Raw genomic sequence first — 19,997 nt, forward strand, 5'->3', positions numbered from 1 at the left:
GTGGTTTTACCAGGTCGATGGATACAACTCGGTTCTCCTTTTTACCAGCAAGCGGCGTTAGTACAACTGATCTTGTCCCGTTGATAGACAAGACAGGAACTGCTTTTCTGTAAGAAGGCCCAAATTCCTTCTTTACCGCTATCTTTTCTCTGACTAGATCCCCGACTTTTGGAATCCAGACAGGTCTTGCTGGGACAGGTGGTGGTTCTTCAGTGGTTGTTGGCTGCTGTTTCAACTTTATGTTGCTCAGGTCTCTTCTTGTTTTGTTTAAGTCCTGCAAAATAGCCAAACGATCTTTGATATCAAAGCTTTTTTCCTTTACCACTGAAGTCTGACTGTCAAGATCTAAGACTAACATCCTAGTTCCAAACAATAATTCGTACGGACTGAATCCCTTCAGAGAATTTCTTGGCAGGTTATTTAGACTACGTTGGACACTTATTAGATGTTTGACCCACCCAGCTCCCGAACCTAATATCCTTTCTGTTATAGATAGCTTTATGCCTTGGTTTTTTCTTTACACCATCCCGTATCCCTCAGGAAGGAAGTGAGAAGAATCCCGCATCGCTATGCTCATTTGGCCGTGCTTCCCCACAAGCTTGAGGGCTAAAGTGAAAACATTGGTCAAACGTAGCATGCTCCTAGCGTATATGCCATTTAGACTCGCAAATCTTTGTATAACAGTCCAGACGTCAGCCGAGTGCTGGGGATCTACATTATAAGTGGAAACTAGCCTGTATATGTTAATCGGACGCTTTGCTTTTTACTGTTGATCCTTTCTGGAGTGAAACGCCACGGTAGTATACCGTTTCTCTCGCCACTGCGATCTCTGTTGCAGTCCGGGCATTTTTTTACAAAAATGTGATGCTGCAGGCTCATGCCTGGCCACCAGTACATTGATTGTAATTCTTCCAGAGAATCTTTTAGTTTGAGGTGTCCGAGACCCTCACCCATATGTGCGTCTGCAATTAACAAGGTTCTCCTGTCCATGTTTGGAATTACTCTATCCCCCACTCCAGGGATTCGAGCAAAAGGGACGGAGTTTGCATCGATTATGTATGTATAATTGAGTGGATAGTTGATCGGTAGCGCTGAGCAGTCGCCTTTTGATTACGTTCTCACCGCCAGCGCTGTTTCACCGTCAATGTATTTTATTGTACGCTTTTTTCTAGCTACGGAAGCCGATTTAGTTGCTACCGCTGTGGCTGTCTCAGCCAATGAATTCCCTGCAACGTGAACGCCATCACGCTGATGACTCAGTGAGTGTGTCACGTGAGTCTTTGGTAGTTCTTTTTGTAACAGAACTATTTGTTCCCAAAGCAGTTTTTGCTTTATTGTTGCACCTGTGTCATCTTTGTAACCGTTTTGAATCCATTTCTGCAAATCGTTGTTATATGATTTGACGCAGTAATATGAATCGGACACTATAAGTGTCGGGAATTCGCGATCCGCATTATCTAGCGCCATTTTCAATGCTATTATTTCAGTCTGTTGTTCTGAATTAGTTTCTACTGAGTGTGTTTTTGTTAATAGAGGTCTTAGTTTACCTCCGCGCCACACTTCTTTTGTAATCTCACATGTGGGGTTGTATGCTTGTTCTCCCCAAACGGAGGGTTGAGCATGTCCGTCTGTATAGATTACACAAGCGTATTGTCGTAAGGGCAGAATGTCGATTGGCAGAGGGAATGTTCTTTCATATTCTAGATTTTTTAGTTCCTCTAGTTCTGGATCAAAGTAGTAGTTTACTTTGTCCATTGTAATGGAATTCACCCATTGTATCCATTCCGGATTCAATGCTGTTGTTGGTAAATTACACGGTGTTGTTAATGCCTCAAAGGCTGATTCTGCTGTTCTGGCTGTGATCCGTCTACCGTCAGCTTTATCTTTTTCTCTAGCTATTGCGGTTTGAACTGCATGAACAATGTTTTCTTTAATGCTGAACTTCTTTTCAGCTTCTGTGTACAAGTGTGATTTGAATGCAATTGGTACCTTTTCTCCCTCATTAGAGGTCAGGTATGTGAATCCGCATCTTCCTGGGATGACTCGAATCACAAGATTGCGTGTGTTATCACGTGTTCCTAATTTTGTTTTAATTAACATGTCTGTTTGTAAGGATCTCAAAATTTCTGTGTGTATTTGAGTCCAATTGGTTCTTTTAAAATCTGGTTTATTAGATCATAAAGGGGCTTGACCCTTTCTGCGTAATTTGCAATGTATGTTCTTCCGAAATTTAGGAAGCTTAGAATTGACTGTAGGTTTTTTAGTGTTCTAGGTGCTTGGAGTACGGCACATTTCTCTAGGAAATTGTCAGCCAGGCTTTTGCCTTCACTTGATAATTCATATCCTAAGAACAGGACTGTTAGATGGGCAATTCTAGATTTTTTAAAGTTGAATTTGTAACCCTCTGCTGCGAACCCAAGTATTATGGTGTTCACTCTCTTCAAGTGAGTATCCAAGTCATCATCTGTTAGGTATATGTCTTCGACATAAGATAATGCTTCGTCATCATATGTTTGTAGTAACTCTGTTACTCTCGCTGAGAATAATCCTGGGCTGTTCTTGAACCCCTGGGGTAACCGACAGAATTGTTTTTGAGCGCCATTTATTGAGAACGCGGACAAATATCTGCTCTCTGGTGCTATGTTTTGACAAAAGAATCCATTAGAGATGTCTAATGTTGTTTTGTATTTTTTGCGCACTATGTTATTCATTAGTGCTGCACTATGCGAGTTTTGCACTGCAAAAGTTTTGCAACATGAGTTAAGGTGTCTGTAATCCAAAACTAGACGATATGAATTGTCTGGTTTGGAGACAGGAAACAAAGGGTTGTTCATTTGTGAGGTGCAAGTTTCAATCACCCCCTGGTATTCTAGTTGATCTAGGATTTCTTTGACCTGTTTTTTAGCTTCTTGCTTAATTGGGTACTGTCTTTGTGCAGTAGGTTGTGATTTTAACTGGATTTTGTGAGGAGGAGAGTCCTCATCCCATCCTACATGATTTTTATATAAAGCAGGAGCTTGAGCTACTGCCCACTTTCTTGCAAGTGTATATTTTTTATGAATTGGGATATGATTTGAGAAGGCAGGCATAATTATTTCTTCGCCATGAGCGCAGTCCCTGACAAACTCTGGTGGCCAGTCTTTTTCAGCTAGAAGGATGTCATAGCCCTTGGAGAGATTATCCCAAAATAGTCCCCTTATTTTTCTAGTCTTATCCCCTTCTATACGTAAAGTTATTTCATATATTTTGTGAGGTTTGCTAACTCTGGTGTCTGCAGTTTCCACTTGAAGGTATTCATTCGTGTCCACTGTCTCCAGATGATTCATAAGGACTTTGCGAGCTATGCTCACTTCTGCTGCGCTGTCTAGCATTTTCTGAGCCCATTCTCCGTTTTTCAGTTGTGTCCTCAGTATTCTCGGCATTGTTAACTACTTTAATACTGGCTACCTTTTTTTTTGGAAATTGTAATTTCTTTTTTAGATGAGCAGGTTCCTTGTCTTTGGACTTGGCGTGCTCTTCTCTTTGTTCTGATCGTCCTCTTCTTTCCGATTTCTGCGAGGAAGTCTGAAAAGATTGAGAGGGGCGTGTATCAATTTCTTGATATCTATCAGGCTTCTTTATATTATCCCTATTTCTAAGGTTGTATTTTTTCCCAGAGGGCTCACTTTGGGGAGACCTGTGTCCTTGGTTTGGAGATATTTCTCTCCGCCGAGGAGACCTTCCTCTGGACTGGAATTTCTTTTCTTTAGGATTGGATTGTTTGTTTCCATCCCAGCTCTTTTTTTGTGATGTTAAATTATTATTAAAAAATAGTTTTTCAGGACTTTCAATCAGTCGGGGTTTTACTGGTATTCCACCTAAACTATCTCTACCTAGTTCCTCATAGGATTTTTCTATGATTATGGCAATTTCAGCTGGTTGGTCTGCTATATCTGTTTCTTTTAACCTCTGGCGGATCGCCACGTTTGCTGCTTCTCCCTTTATGTTGGCTAGTAATATAGCCGAGACCTGCTTGAAGTCTTTCAGTAATTTCATACCAAGAGTTAAAGCGGGTTCTGGACCGTATTCATCTTGAATTTGTTTTAGCACATCTGGTATTACCGAGATGGATGGAACACCATGCGTTTTTGTGTAAATGGAAGCAAAGACTGTACCCCAAGTGTCACAGTCCTCCACGTGTGGTGCGATTCCCATTGGAAGACAGATAGTCAGAATCCTATGTTTTTCTAACGGGGTGGTGTCTGGAAACACCGCCTCTATTTGGGTGATTTTTTGTGCTAACCAGAATGGTATTTGTTCCCGTTTAGTTGGTACTTTACCCAGGCAGGATTGTATGTTCTGTGGTGTAATTTTATTTGTGTTCCCCTGATGAGGGGTCAGCTGTGGAATTTTAATTGCTGGTTGGATTGTTGAAGTCCGCATTACATATTGGACTAATTGTCTATGTACTTTTATTAATTGTTTTAGTTGTATTAAAAGGTTTGCTGCAGACATCCCATCGATGTCTGGATGTGGTGTGTATCCGGCTAGGACCGGCCACGTTGCTCCTGGTCTACCTAGTGGACCGAGCCTGGTGATGTGATTATTATGTTTTAGGGCGCCATTAAACAAGAGCAGGTGCTCTTGAAATTTAAGTGGTACTTCCACCTCCTCGAAAGGAGTGTACTCATTAGGAGGTTCCTCTGTTTTGTAATAGTGGAAGACCTTTGTTACAGCGTTTGCTGCTGGAAAGTGTATCCATGAGTAGAACACCTCTGTCTGCCGATATTCGTGTGCCTCTATTACGAATATGACTGTGCCACCTCTAGGTGTCAGTCCATTTTCTATAAGTTTTAAAGTTATAGATTTTCTTATGTTGACCGCGATGAGTATTATATTCGGGTCTGTTTCTTGCATAGCATTATCAGCTGCTACGAGTTCAGCTGCTATTCTAGCTGCCTCTCTTTCTCCTTCACTGTCTGACATTGTACTGTCCAGAAGGTTATTCCGTTTGTTTGCAGATCAGGTTTCTTATGGAAACAAAGATTAGATGCACAATATTTTGGAACAGTGTATCCTTCAACGTTGACTAAACCAAGAACCATACATAGGAGTTTCCTCCTGCGAGGTTTGGCGGATATTACCTTTCACCCACTCCAGACGTCTTTGGAGTATTATGGGAAAAAAGGGGTCTGAGTGAAAAAGCACGACTGAGTTACTCTAATGTCTTGCGTTAGTTTTATCGCCTTTCCAAACGTTTGGGCGCCATGTAGTGTAGTTCCTATTATCCCAATAGGCTCTGCGCATTGGAATAATACCTTCAATAGTATAGGCCTAGACCAGACGTTAACTAGGTCTTCTATTGTCGATATTAGACTTAAAGTTTTGGGTTTGCCAGCTAGCTCAGAGTTCACTAGAAACTTTCTCGAATAGGCAAGGAGGAGTTGAACCTCCCTGGATAGACAAGAAGGGATTTAGTTTCTGACAACCATAGAACATGACAACTTTGCTCTCCCCTAATCAAGAGTGTATCTCTAGAGTCGTGTGAAAACAAAAGACAACTTATTTTACTCATTCAGTACGTGCATTCTTAGTCTCACCAGATTGTAGAGAAAAGGAAGAGACGGGCGTGTTCAATAAAAGATGGTATTTATTGATCAGTCTCTTTTCTCATACAAGAGAAATGAATCGATATTATCGCAATACTTATGGTTAAGTAAAGTGCATATAATAAAAGCAGAAGTATAAAATAATACTGTAAAAACATTTATATGGTTTCTAAGCCATAAGGTGTTTTAAAATGGATAAAATAGATACATACATATATACATTTGACTAATCGTACTCAACTGGTGTTTCTAACTACGCCTACCCCAGTGTACCTGACCTAAGCCTAATACGTGGGCGGGAATAGAAAGTAGCAGTTTAAGTTAAGTTTGTTTTGCCAAGTGATTGACTCAAGAATTCTCTGCAAGGGGTCATTCAGTTCTGTACCTGGAATCTAGGATGAATGAGGGATGGTATCTCTCGTCTCTGGTCTCGATATTCCAAGCTGCCTGCGAGGGCTGCTCGGAAGCGCCGGAGCTGGATTTCTCGGCAGGAGAAAGCAGCGTCTCGTTCTCAGCGCGTCAGGAAGGTGGGGCTGCGCCAGCGGGGTCTGCTCTGCTCTGGGCTTCGGCAAGTCTGGCTGCTCCGATCTCGTCACCACCGCGTGTGTTTGCTTAAGGCAATACCGGTAATATTTATACCTGTAAGGTGCCGAGATTGACGTAAGGATGGACATAGATACGTCAATAAGGATGTCATATGACTTGGTCGTTAGCACATTCTTTTGCTGAAGTTCTCGATGAAATCAAAACAATGGCCGCAGGGTTTTTCCCAGGTTGTCATAGGTTTGATTTGTTTTGAGAACTCCGTATGCCTTATCAGGGGCTGGAGGAATATCGCTTGTCTAATTAGATGGCAAGCGTTATGACCTAATCAGATAACACGTTCCTGTGCCGTGGTGTGGCTTAATCAGATAACGGTTTCTGCATCATGGGATGGCTGCTAGTTAACTTGTTAACCAGAACAGGGTCAGGAATAGGGGGATCGATACAGAACCTATAGGAATACATCACAAAGCTGAAGTCGAAACTCAAACCCGGTTCCCCAGTTGCAAAGTAGGTAGCTCTGGCCGTAATTCCATATCCTCTATCCTATGTGCAACAAGTAATCAAGTGATCAACTGGAAACAAAAACATTGATATACAAAATAATTTAAAAGCGCTTTGTTGCTATTTGAGAACTCAGAAAAGTGTGCTCATATTAGTTCTTTCGAGGACTAATCATAATTTATATTTGAAAAGACGCCCTGATGGTTGTAATTTGTAAAGGAAATGGTTTAGGTATTACAGTTTTGATTTCATCAAGATGACATCAATGCATACCACACTTTTAGAATAAACATAGAATGTTAGTGATTTACTGGCGGATGCATCAAAGTAAATACCGGGAGCAAATGGGCAGATTCTCAGAATCTGCACTTTTGCTCCCGGTATTTTTCCATTTGGGATGCATCATCCCATATGCAAAAATCGCAATTTAAGGAATCTCTAAATTGAGATTCCCAAATTGCGATTGCATTTAAGGAATCCCAAATTGAGATTCCTTAAATGCAATGCATGAAAGTAAAAAAAATAGCGAATTCGCTAATAGGGGGAGCAAATTACCATGAAGTTGGACTTCATGGTAATTTGCTAAAACTTTGAAAAAAGCACTTTTTTGCATTTTTCAAAGCTTCGTGTTGCGCACACACATGCCCTTAGGGCATGTGTGTGTGCAACATATGTGCATAGATCAATTTCAGGGGTGCAACAGGGTGTCATTTTGACACCCTTGCACCCTTGAAATTGCATGAGCAATTTGCGAGTACCTACTGGTACTCGCTAATTGCTCATGCAATCGCCAATACATTCCTGTCCATGGCCACGACATGGAAAGTATTGCCCACACAACTCACACGTGGCTTGGGAACGCAGCAGATGTTTGTCTGCCTCCTTCCCACTTTAAAGGCAATATTCATCGCCCCCCAGCTCCGTGGTTTAACGAGTCTCTGACAATGGAAAAATCTAAGTGTAAAGCCCTTGAAAGGCAATTGCGGAAAAACTATGACCCCATAAAGAAAGAGTTATATCGAAAGGCTAGGAATATTTACCACACTGCCTGCATCAAGGCCAAAGCCCTCTACGTAGCAAATACTATTAACTCAGCTCCCAATATGGCCTGGACGCTTTTCAATACCGTTAAGGAATTGGCAGGTGAAAAATCTATTGCTGCGGCCTGCCCACTAAACACCCAACAATGCCAAGATCTGGCCTTCTTTTTCACAGAAAAAATTGAGAAAATCATTACCGACGTTAATAAGAATATCCCAGTCAATGACCCACAAGAAGAAGATACCACTCCTGTGATAACAGAAGGGTGCATGTTAGAACACTGGCCTTCTATCACCCTCGAGACTCTGAGGTCCCTCCTCAAATCCATCAAGTCAGGCTCCCCTCGTGATACGATTCCCATTAGTGTCATAAATCAACTGGACAATCCTTCCTTAAGCATCATTGCCGACACGCTTAATTCTTCCCTCCAACTCTCTACGGTCCCCTCGCCGTGGAAACACGCCATGGTCAGCCCACTATTAAAAAAACCAACAGCCAATACCGAGATCTTAGCTAACTATCGGCCCATATCCCTTCTCCCGGTTTTTTCGAAAATTCTTGAAAGACACATCCATTCTGCCCTCACCACATTTACTGAAGACAATTCCCTCCTACGCCCTTCTCAATCGGGTTTCAGGGCAGGCTACTCCACCGAAACTGCTCTTCTTGGAGTAACTGAGAGGATTAGGAAACTCCTAGATGATGGCCAAACGGTCGCACTCATTCTGTTAGATCTGAGTGTGGCCTTTGATACCATTTCTCACAATAAACTACTAGCCACGCTCAGGAGAAATGGTATCGGTGGTGCGGCACTCGAATGGATCAGGTCCTTCCTTTCACAACGTACGTTTCAGATCGTTTCTTCCCTCGCATGTTCTGATACGTTTGGTGCCCCACATGGAGTGCCCCAGGGCTCGATCCTGAGCCCTTTGTTTTTTAACCTTTACCTTCGCCCATTAGCTGATTTAGCAGAAAGGTCTGGACTCACCCTAATGACTTATGCGGATGATTCGCAAATCATTTTTTCATTATCAAAGTCCGATCCCCTTGCCCCTTCTCTACTTAAACAAGGTCTCCAAAAAGTCTTCTGCTGGATGTCTAACAACAAAGATTTATGGAGTTCTTCACACTAGCCGCCTATCTTAGGCAACCTCCCCACACCAGCCACTCAAGTTAGAAATTTTGGGGTTACCATCGACAATGCACTTTCAATGAAGCAACAAGCAAACAAAGTCGTTGGCCTATGCTTTACCATCATGAAATGGCTGCGTAAAATCTTGTGGATGCTGCCCCCTGCTACGCAGAAGACCGTAGTCAATGCACTCATTACATCTCGGCTTGACTACGGCAACATCATTTACCTGGGCTCAAAATCAGGCTGTCCTAAGACGGCTTCAACTTGTCCAAAATTGCGCCGCAAGATTACTGTGTAAAATCCCGAAAACCGCCAGGGTATCGAAATACCTTAGGGAACTTCACTGGCTCAGGGTCGAGAACCGGGTCAGGTTCAAAGCCCTGAGCTACATGTTTAGGATCAAAGCCGGCTCGGCACCTAAATATTTGCAAGAGCTAGCCAGTCCCTACCTTCCTACACGAAATCTGCGCTCCCTATCAGCAGCCAACTTTGGGGTGGCCAGATTTAAACTGGCAAGAATGGGAGGGAGGTCCTTCTCCCATCTAGGGCCCACCCTATGGAACTCACTCCCTTCTCACATCCGTAAAGAGGACAACTATGCAAGATTCAGGAGAAACATTAAGACCTGGCTTTTTGAGAAATGATTTGTCCACTCTTCTGCTTTCCATACCTTTTGCTCAGCTATAATGTCTCGGCGCCGGGAAACCCTTTGTGGGTAGCTGCGCGCCTTACAAATGCAAAAAAATAAAAATAAAAATAAAAAATAAAATTCCTATGGGCCTGTAGGCCCATAGGAATGAATGGGACAGCATTCCTAGCGATTTGTGAGTAGCAATTAAGGAATGTTAAGGAATCGCTATTTTAATAGCAATTCCTACATGCATAGGCTTTTGCTATTCCTAAATAGCGATTCCTTAAAAATCGCTATTTAGGAATAGCAAAAGGCTACGTTGATGCATCTGCCAGCTAGTTGTGCATTGGAACACAGTGGGGATGCATAGGTCAGGGATTTGCACTTGGACAATTGAGGACAGGGAGAAGTGGCAGTGGCAGCAAGTTGACCATGCTGGGCGGGCGGGAGGGGTAGTGGCAGCCCAATGGACCATGGAGGGCAGGGGAAGGAGGACAGGGGCAACAAACCAACATTGTAGTGAAGGCAAGAGAGACTGCGGCAATACCATTGAGTGGACCTAATTCAGGCTGGAAACACAAAATGTTTTAAGCCCAAAATGGACTTTATTTTCGTCATCTCCTGCCTAAAATCTCCTCTTTTTCAACCTGAGTCAATGGAGAAAATCAATTCTCCATATTGTTTTTCAAAATCATCCTCTTACCAAGTTCATGTTGTCAGACTTTAGAGGGCAGAGGGGAAGTGTTCAAGGGCACCATACTGACCTTACAGGGCAGTCACTAGGGGCTGCTGCAGCACCATACAGACCAAAGGACAAGCGAGAGGGCAGTGCAGCCCAACGGACCATGGGAAGCAATCGGGATAGGATGGGGTGCCAAATGGCAAAAGGAGGGCAGGGGGCAAAGTGGTAGGGTCGGTGAACCAACCTGACAATGCAGGGTAGGCGGGATGAGCATTGCAAACACAACACACCATGGAGGACAACAGGGAGACTTTAATAGCATTCACACAGACAACTTAGGGAAGGCGGTACAAGTCAGGGGCAGCAAGCTGACCGCACAAGGAAGTTGGGAGGGGCAATGACAGCACTAAAGACCATCCTTGGAAAGCGGGAGGGCTAGTGGCAGCACAACTGCCATTGTGGGAAAGAGGAAGGGGGCAAGACCATGTGCAAAGGACCTTGGAGGGCAGAAGGGAGAGAGAGGTAGGGGTTTGATACAGACAAGTGAGGGCAGGGGAATAGAGCAGGCACTTCCCAACACACCACACAGTGTGGGCAGGAGGAGCAGTTGCAGCACAACTGAGCATGGAGGGTAAAAGGGAGTAGCAGCCAAATTGAGCATGGAAGACAGAAGGAAGTGGATAGGGTCATGGAACTCGGTCAATGGAAGGAAGGGTGGAGGGGTCATGGATAGGTGACAGCCATCTTCCCATTCTGGGCAGGCAGGAGGGCCAATGGAAGTTCAATAGGGGTTACTAAGAGTATATAGGAGGGGGAGTGGAAGGAGCAGGGACATGCACACAGACATCAGAGGGCAGGGGAAGGAGGGTAGGGGCAGCAAGCTGAGCAAAGAGGCTAAGCAGGAGGGCAATGATAAAAGCATAGTCTCTGGCAACAGAGGGAGGAGGAGTGGGCAGGGACACCAAGCTAACGGGCACGCAGTGGCAGCACATTGGACCATGCAGGACAGGAGGAAGGGGGCAGATGTATGGACTCAGACAGCAGAAGGCAGATATAAAGTGGGTACTAACATCAAGCAAACTGTGCAGGGCAGGTCAGAAGGACAGTGGCAGAACAATGACCACACAGAAGTGAATGAGGGTGAAGAAGTATGGACTTGGACAATGGAGGACAAGGAAGAGGGGGGTAGGGGCAACAAGCATTGACAGGGGCAGCACAACGGACAATGTCATCCCAGACCCTGCATCCAGCCCCCCTGCCGTGCATTACAATGGACATCTTATTTTATATTTAAAAAAAAAACAATTCACTAAAAAAACAAGGGTTAAAGTGGCATTATAGTTCAAAATTTTAAAAATATCTAAATTTATGTAAAAAAAATACAAAGAAATTAACTAAAGAAACCAAAGGTTAAAGGGATGTTATAGTTCGGTGCAAAGGACATGTTAAACATACCATTTGAAACTAACAAAACAACTGAAATTCAACAGTTATAGCTATCTCAAATAACTATAATTCCAACCCAAAAGCAACTGTAATTTGCGCCCTCACCATGCACTGCTTTTACCCTTCCATATTAAATCACTAATGGCATTGTCATTGACTACATTTATAACATCCCTAATCACATCTTAAATGCCTTCATTGTTTTTTTGTTATTGTCCTCATTCACCTCGGAAAAAAAAAAGGAGAAGAATGTCCATTTTTTCTGCCCGTATCATTTGTGAGGGTTACCGACCGCCAACGAGCATACTCCAATAGACCCCAACTTTACTGCGGCTATGTCTCCAACCCGGTATTATACCGGCACTGCTTTGTTTTCAAAATAATCTGTGATGGCCCTGAAACAGTCCAGGAGTATTAGCCGGTGTAATCATTGGACATGAACTGCTACCAATATCACAAGTCTGGTCTCCATCTTGCTTTACACACCCTCTAACCAAACGGTTAATGGTTTCCAGAAAGCTTTCTTTTTGGACATTCTCCCCAAGAGATCCATTCTAGACATGTATATTAGGGATTCTAGCCAATCCGAGTGTTGTGGAATTTTATATTGCTTACCCATTTACTGCACATTTCCCTTCTGGCCAGCAATACAGCATAAAACAACAAGTCTCTAGGGATTCCTGTTAACTCTTCATCCACCCCAAAGATGACCAGAAGAAGGCTTACCTTTATTAGCCGATCCAAAATACCTGTCATAGTTGTTTCTTCTTTGCTCCAGAACTCACTGATTTCTGGACATAGGAAGAACATGTCGACATCGGTTGCCTTTTCCAACCCACATTTCGCGCAACTGGTTCGGCTTCCTTTCCCCATCTTAGATGGTTTCCCAGGTGATACGTAAGCCCTATAGAGTGAGAAAAGGTGGTTTCTTTTTTAAAAAGCAGGTTTAACTGTGTTATAGAGTGCGCACAGATACTTGCCAAATATTCTGCAACTGGTCGCCAGGCAAGTGCTTTCCCCACAACTCCTCCACCAAAATGAATTCTCCATCCATGCTGTTTTGAAGGTGCCAATACCACAGAGATACTTCTTTACTTACCAGTGGCTTACTTATCAGTTGGTCTTCCAAGATGTTACTAGTGCCCAATGACGATGCCTTGCTTTCACTGTTTTTCAACTTTAGTCTGGCTGGGGCCCTGCTAACCAGGACCCCAGCCTAGCTGCTTCCTCTCTAAATTGATTGCATGTACATTAGGTACACTCCAGATTGGTTACTGGGTTACCTTTGTGAGTTCCTAGTATATGGTACCTTAGGTACCAAGGGCATAGGTACCCCAGAGGCCTACCAGGGGCTGAAGCATGTATTATGCCACCCCTGGGAAGCCTTCCAAAATGGCACCATAGGTCTGCTACTGCAACCTGGGTAAGGTGGTGCTTGCACCCCTTACTAAGATATAGGCTACCTATATCCACCTTATATCACTGACACATATCTATACTACTATTATAAAGGAAGAACTTTGAACCTTGGAGGTGGGTAAACTCGGGAACCACAGCGCCAATTCACACACCCGATACATCGTTGTAATGGTCAGGGTGTGCAGATGGACATAGGCTATATAAATTAAAAAAAGAGAAGTTATTTAAAAAATTTACGAGAAAAAAAAAAGTAGTCCCATGGAAGTAGCGCCGGCCGTGACGTGCGTCCTGACATCAGGAGCGCGGGGAGGAGCGGCGTCCAGGAGCACGAGGAGGAGCGGCGGACATGATCGCGGGGAGGGGCGGCGGGCAGGCGGGGAGGAGCGGTGAGGAGCTGCGGACAGGCGGGGAGGAGCGGCGAGGAGCGGCGGACCGGTGAACTCAGGAGCGCGGGGAGGTGCGGCGGATGAGGTAAGGCTCCGGGGGACCCACGGACAATGTCGGGGCGGGCGCCCTGAAGCCAAGGTCGGGACGGACTGCTACTCCAGGGGACCCACGGACAATGTCGGGGCGGGGGGGGGGGGTCCTGAAGCCTGATTGCTCCCGGACAAGGTTGGGACGGGCTGCTAGTAAACCTATAAGTCACTCCTATGTCAGGCCTTAACAATCCTGAAGGCAGAGTGCTTGGTTTTGTGTGAGAGTGTGCCCAAGCATGAGCTGAGCCCCTCTGCAGCTTTCGGAATCACTTCTCTGTATCTGTTCTGTGATGCAGCCAGACCATATACTCTTATGTGCATTATAACCTCGAGGTAAATGCTAACTTTGGAATGGCTGCATGGAAACATGTCATGTTTGGTGTCAAACACTTTGGAATCCTCCCCCCCCTCCCCCCCACCAGTCCTGGTGGCGGGGGCAGAATTCCACCCTTCTAGAGGGAGAATACTTGTACATACTTACTTAAACGGTAATAGTTTAACCCCTTGGGCGCGGCCACGATTCTGCGCCTGTGCGGGCAATTTAGAGAGTGGGCGAGTTCATGACGGCCCTCAGCCGTCATCAGCACACGAGCACCATGATGCATGACGGCCGGGGGGCGTCATCAGCATGGAAGGGGTTAAAGAGCCCTGGCATCACAAAATGGATGCCACAACCACAGACATGGGTCTGACCTCCTGCTGCTGGATGAAGCTCCGGCGGGGGAGGCCTGGTCAATAGGTTTCCTGTCACAGGGAGGTTGTAACCACCTCCCAGACAGGCTTTAGTGTATTGGGGCTGGGTGGGTGCATTCATATAATGCTTTTTCAGACAGTGCTGGGGGCACACTTGGTGTCCCTGTGCATACCCCAGTTCAAACCGGTTGTAGGGGCACTCAGCACCTGCTCTGGCGCAAAACTGGACAAAGGGAAAGGGGTATAAGCACCCCACCCTGGCTCCTCCCATAGGTGGGACCCTAGACTAAGTCCAACCCCTAAACTTGGTATAAGTATAGGAACCCAGTCCTTAGGACTTTAGATTACCCTGGAGGAAACTCTTCAACATATATCCTGGAACTTCGACATACTATTTCAACTACAAGACGGAAGAATCTCCCTTGGGGTCAAGGAGTGACGCCCCTGTTCAAACAGGCACCAAAGAAGCATCTTGCCGTTCTGCATTTCCATGGCTCCCGCTGGATCCCGAAGGATTTATGACACAGGACCCAGACGTCCAGACATCTCTGAGGCCGACACGAGATCACAGCAAAGCTGAGACCTGAGGCCATCACGAGTGATGTGGAACCGGAACCCCTGGACACTGTGCACATTTGCTAGTGCATTGACTTCCCAAACTTTTCCAAAGTTGTGCTCTGGGCTACTTATTGTCCAAGCCCCGATGCACCATTTGCACTGAAGATTGTGGACCTACACTCCACATGTGTTCCGTGGGCCCGCTTCTAGCATTTCAGCTTGAGGCTTCTTTGCAATCCCTTGTCTGTAGACTGGTGAGTCCCCACGAAGGTAACTCTTCTGTTTCTTGGGCTTTCCTGGTTCCTACAGACGTGCCCTGACTCCCCTCCAAAGGGTGAGTCCCTCAGACCTTGCTGGTGTGCACTGAAGCAAATCTTTGCTTTCTGCATGGGTTGCTGTTGCCAATGCTTGTTGGGTCCAATCCGGATACCGACACTGCAGCACTCAACATTCTTTGTGGGACAGATCGAATACAGCTCCTGGTTGTTGTCGACGCCTCCTGGTCCTCATGGCCGAAGAGTCAAGCTTCACCTTCTTCACCTGAAATCACCCAACATTGGTTGGCATTGTCTACTTGCCTTCCTGGTCACTGGCTAGCGACCCAGACTCTTTCCACTCTGCTTTCAGGTTTTTCAGATCTTTGATCCACCTTTGGATCCATCCGGACACTTTCCACTTGGTCGCTTGCAGCACTTTTCAGCAGCTCGCCATTGAAAACTACGATGAAACCCGACACCAAAAGACACCTATGCACCCGGCTTCCTTGGGTGAGGTAACTCGAGTACTCCGGTGCTCCCGTGGGTATTGACTCTAGAACTGCCTACTTCTAAAGGGGTATGCTCCAAGTCCACTCCTAAGTGTCCTTAAACTGTAATTTTCCAACCTTATATTTTCCCCTTAGAAGTTAATGGTGATTTGAGGCTGTGTTTAGACCCTGCACGTGTCCCCCGTGGGTCCCCTGTGTCACTACCTTGGGTGGTTCCTTGTGGCCCCAGCGGTTCTAAAGACTCTAGGCCTTGTATCTATGTCAGTTGTGGTTCTTATACCACTTTCTTAGTATATGGTTTGTGACGCCCCTAGTGCTAATCATATATTGTGATTATTTACTGTGTGCTAAATAAGTTTACTTGTATACTTTTGACTCTAGACTCATAAAGAGACTAGAGGAGTGTATATAGAATAAATACATATATTTTATATATATATACCTAGTGTGGTTCCTCTTTCATTTGGTCATTCACGAGATTCTAGACTGGTAAAACAAGCTGCTTTACATTCCTTCACGACTTATCCTGAAGGCTGCTCTCCACTTCTAACACTAGGATAGCTTTCTATAACGTTGTCTTTAACCTACCATCAATTAGGGGTCGTTTGGACTGGTGCCCACTAGATTAGTGGACAGCATATGTCAGGTCAATGTGGTGTCCTAAGTCAGGAGCCTAGCACAAAAGCAGACAGGACACATGTGGCTGTATAGTGGGTGGCTAGCAACAGACTAGACCACACCCAGGTCCCTGGGCTCTTTATTCAGTTCCTTACGTGCTGGCCGAGCATAAGCTGGGCCAGCCTAACATAATAACGTTGTTGGGGTTACGGGCATAACACCCCTCTCAACAGTTGCCGGGTGGGCCGACCCATTAAAGGTAACATTACATTCCTCCTTTACCCAAAGAACAAACAATCAGGCATCAGGAACATTACCAACAACTGGAAACATTTGTCTCTAAAGAATAAAGTAGCTATGGAACAGTCTTACTTGGTCTGCAGGGATTCACCAGGCTTCTTCCCACAGGTGGCTGACAGCAGGCCACAAAGTCCTGGTACTTCTGAGATGTCTTGAGGCAGGGCCAGAGGTTGTATCAGCTCTGACGGTTCCTGGCAGAAGGGGTCAGCGACACTTCGGCCTGGCAGTCAGTCTATCCTGCTGGCTGACCACTTCGAGGGTCCTGGTCTTGCGTAGTTTCTGTAGCGGGAGTGGTCGGTCTATTTCTCCACTGACGTTTGTAGGATGGTCCTCGTTCCCTCCTTGCTTGTGAGGGCTGTCCGGTCCCACAGCTCCAGGTTCGTCGGGCATGGGGAACTCCTCTGCATCATCAGCTGGGACCCTCTTGAAGAATGAGACATTGCGGGTTACTCTTTCTCTTCCTCACTCAGCTGTCACCATTGTGCCCTTGACTTCTGTCACAGTCCAGGGATCTATCTCGAATGGCATTCTGAACTTCCCGCCAGGGTGGAGGTCTCGCACAAGCACTTGGTCGCCAGTGGTGATTGGGCTTTCCACTGCGTGTCTCCTCTGGGATGCATCTTGGTTGGTTTTTATCCGCCGTGCTAGTGACTGGTTCGGAAGGATCGGGGACTCGGCCCACACTGTATGGTGCGGGATGGTGTCCGTCACAGTTCTACCAAAACACAGGCGGCTCAGAGCGACTCCGGTGGTACAGTGAGGCGTGAGGCAGTATTCCCGAAGGAACTGGTACAGGGCTTGTTCCAGAACATGGCCATCGGTGAGAGCTATTTGGATTGTCTTGTTTAGTGTTCGCATTAGTCGCTCAACCTCTCCGTTTGCTTGGGGTCACCTGGGAGTCACCCGGCGATATTTGATCCGATGGGACGAGAGGTATTCGGAGAGTTCTGTGTTGGTGAAAGGTGGGCCGTTGTCCATTTAGAGCTCCCCAATGAGGCCGTGTGTTGCCATTATTTTTTCGAGTTTGGGAATGACATCTCCGGCGGCTGTGGAGGAGAGGATTTCAACTTCCGGGTATCTTGAGAAATCTTCGACGACGACTAGCATCTATTTCCCTCCAGGGAGACTGCCGAAATCCGCGCTGGCCTTTTCCCATGGGGCATTGGGACCTGCTTCCTTGATGACTGGTGCAGGTCAGCTGGGGAGGCTGGTTGCTAGACAAACAGGGCATCGCTGGATGATGTACTCGACTTGCTGGTCTGGGCCTGTCCTGTTTGGGAGGTTTTACTTCTGAGGCGGTTCTTCGTATTCACTACACTTTTGTGTGCTCTGTGTTCCAGGAGAGCGGCCCGGTGGGTCAGGCGCCCTGGTAGGACAAGGCGAGGGCCCCTCAGAAGGCAGCCATTGGTGGGTACTGACAGCTCGTGGTGAACCTGGTGTAGAGCTTTCAAAGTGGTCTGTGCTTCCATGGTGGTGGGTTTTGGAGCGGCTTCCAATCTCCTGAGAGTGCTTGGATGGTGATCTGGAAGCAGTCGTCTTCTTTGGTTGCATGTATTAAATTCTTCTAGCGAGATTGGGAGAGGTCTGGACCTTTCGATGTTCATCCCCACATATTCCTCGGTGGCTGTTGCTTCTGCCGCTTCTGGCTCTGTGATCGGTCTGTCGTGCCTGGATAGGAAGTCGACTGGGTTGCGGGTGCCAGGTCTGTACTCCACAGGGAACTGAAACTCATAAATTTGTAGTACCCACTTCTCTATCCTTGGGGGAGGACACGACGATGACCCTTGAAAGAGTAGAATGAGGAGTTTGTGGTCAGTCACCAGAGTAAACAGGTGTCCGTACAGATACAAGTGGAAGTGGTGACTACCCCACGAGATCGCGATAGCCTCCTTCTCGATTTGCTCCATGGGCATGAGGGTCCTGCTGGCGTAGGCGATGGGGGCCTGTTCACCACAGGCCTGCTGCTGGGCTAGCACTGCCCCTAGACCCGTGGGGCTGGCATCCACCACCAGCTGGGACTCGTGTCTGGGGTCGAAGTACACCAGAGTCGTGTTAGCAGATAGGGCGGCGTTTGTCCTTTGGAAAGCTTCTTTATGCTCTGTCTCCCACTCCCAGTGGCTGGCGGTCTTGGTGAGGTCACATATGGGGCCCGTCAGGTCCGACAGGTTTTTGATAAAGCATCCGCAATACGTGACCATGCCCAGAAAGCTGCGGACTCCGGACACTGATGTCGGGGCAGGAGTGTTCTGTATGTCCTTTACTTTGTCCGGGTCAGGGCCAATGCCTTTGTCAGAGAAGCGGTAACCAAAAAAACTGGATGTCTCTCCTGAGAAACTTGCATTTTTCACGATGGAGGGTTAGTCCACTGTCTCGGAGTCGGGTGAACACAGCTTGGATGCATTGGATGTGCTCTTCCAGAGTGAGCGCATGCACTAAAATGTCGTCGCTGACAATGAGGATGCCTTCCAGCCCTTGGAGGATAGTCTTGACTATGTTTTGGAAGACTTTAGTGGTGCTGGAAATTCCAAAATTGAGGCGAGTGTAGCACCTGAGGCCTGCATGGGTGGAGAACGTCGTGATTGGGTGAGAGTCTGGATGAAGTGGTATCTGGTGGCATCCAGAACGGAGGTTCTTTTTTGAAAACCATCTGGAACCAGAGAGTTCACAGATGATGTCGTCCACCGTCGGGGTCAGGTGGCGCTCGCGCTTAATGGCGAGGTTCAGGACCCGCATGTCCACACAGATGCAGACTGCATCAGGTTGTTTCAGCTTCTTGGCGACGACGAAGGGCTACACCCAGGGGGTAGGGCCTCGCACCTGTTTGATGATTCCGGCTTTCTCCAGAAGACGCAGCTCTGCTTCTACTTTGGGATGTAGATGGAAGGCAATCCTCCGGTGGCGGAGGGTGATCAGAGCGACAGATTTGTCGATGTGTAGTTGGATGGCAGGGCCTCTCAGGCATCAGATTCCTTCAAACAATGTCCCGAATCCATGCATTAGGTGGTCCAGGTCGTTGGCATGTACGTTGAAAGAAAAATGAATCAGGTTGAGGTCCTGTGCAGTCTGGCAGCCTAGCAGAAACCTGGAACCTTCTTGGGACACATACACTTTGGCTTGCTGGTGAATGGCTTTGTGAGAAAGATCGTCCTGGAATACGCTGCATAGCCTGAGTGGAGACCTGGTGCCGTAGGGGTAGACTTGTACCCTGGTGGGGCAGAGCGTTGAGGGATTTGGCAGGTTCCTGTAGACACTGGCTGCCATGAGGTTGATGGTGGCCCCTGTGTCAATGAGGGCTGCAACCGCTTGGTCTTGGCTTGTACTCTGACGTTGCACATGGGCATGGCAGGTTGAGCGGCCAATAGAGTGTTCAGCATTCTGACCACGTGGACGGTGGCGGCATCAGCTTCATCGTCATCCATGTCGCTGCTAGCAGGACCATCTGTGGTTTGTTCGATCGTGAAAACTCTTCGAGGCGGACTACTCTGTCTTCTCCTTGGTGTAGAATGGCATACTTTTCCGCAGGCACTGCAGGTCTTGCCTTGAGCTGGGCAGGCACTGTCATGGGGAAAGGGGTCCCCGCACCATCCGCAGGGGCGA

At 46.6% G+C, this 19,997-nt stretch overlaps 1 long non-coding RNA gene across 1 annotated transcript in view; it reads right to left on the reverse strand.

Moving 5' to 3' along the window:
* Positions 1 to 19,997, reverse strand: part of LOC144785671 (uncharacterized) — a 112,414-nt gene that overhangs the window by 45,896 nt on the left and 46,521 nt on the right. The window contains exon 2 of the long non-coding RNA XR_013602014.1: positions 12,297 to 12,474. This is a non-coding gene — a long non-coding RNA (uncharacterized LOC144785671). The remainder of the gene's footprint in view (positions 1 to 12,296; positions 12,475 to 19,997) is intronic.

This window comes from Lissotriton helveticus, chromosome 10, assembly GCF_964261635.1.
Source record: "Lissotriton helveticus chromosome 10, aLisHel1.1, whole genome shotgun sequence".
Taxonomy (NCBI): Eukaryota; Metazoa; Chordata; class Amphibia; order Caudata; family Salamandridae; genus Lissotriton; species Lissotriton helveticus.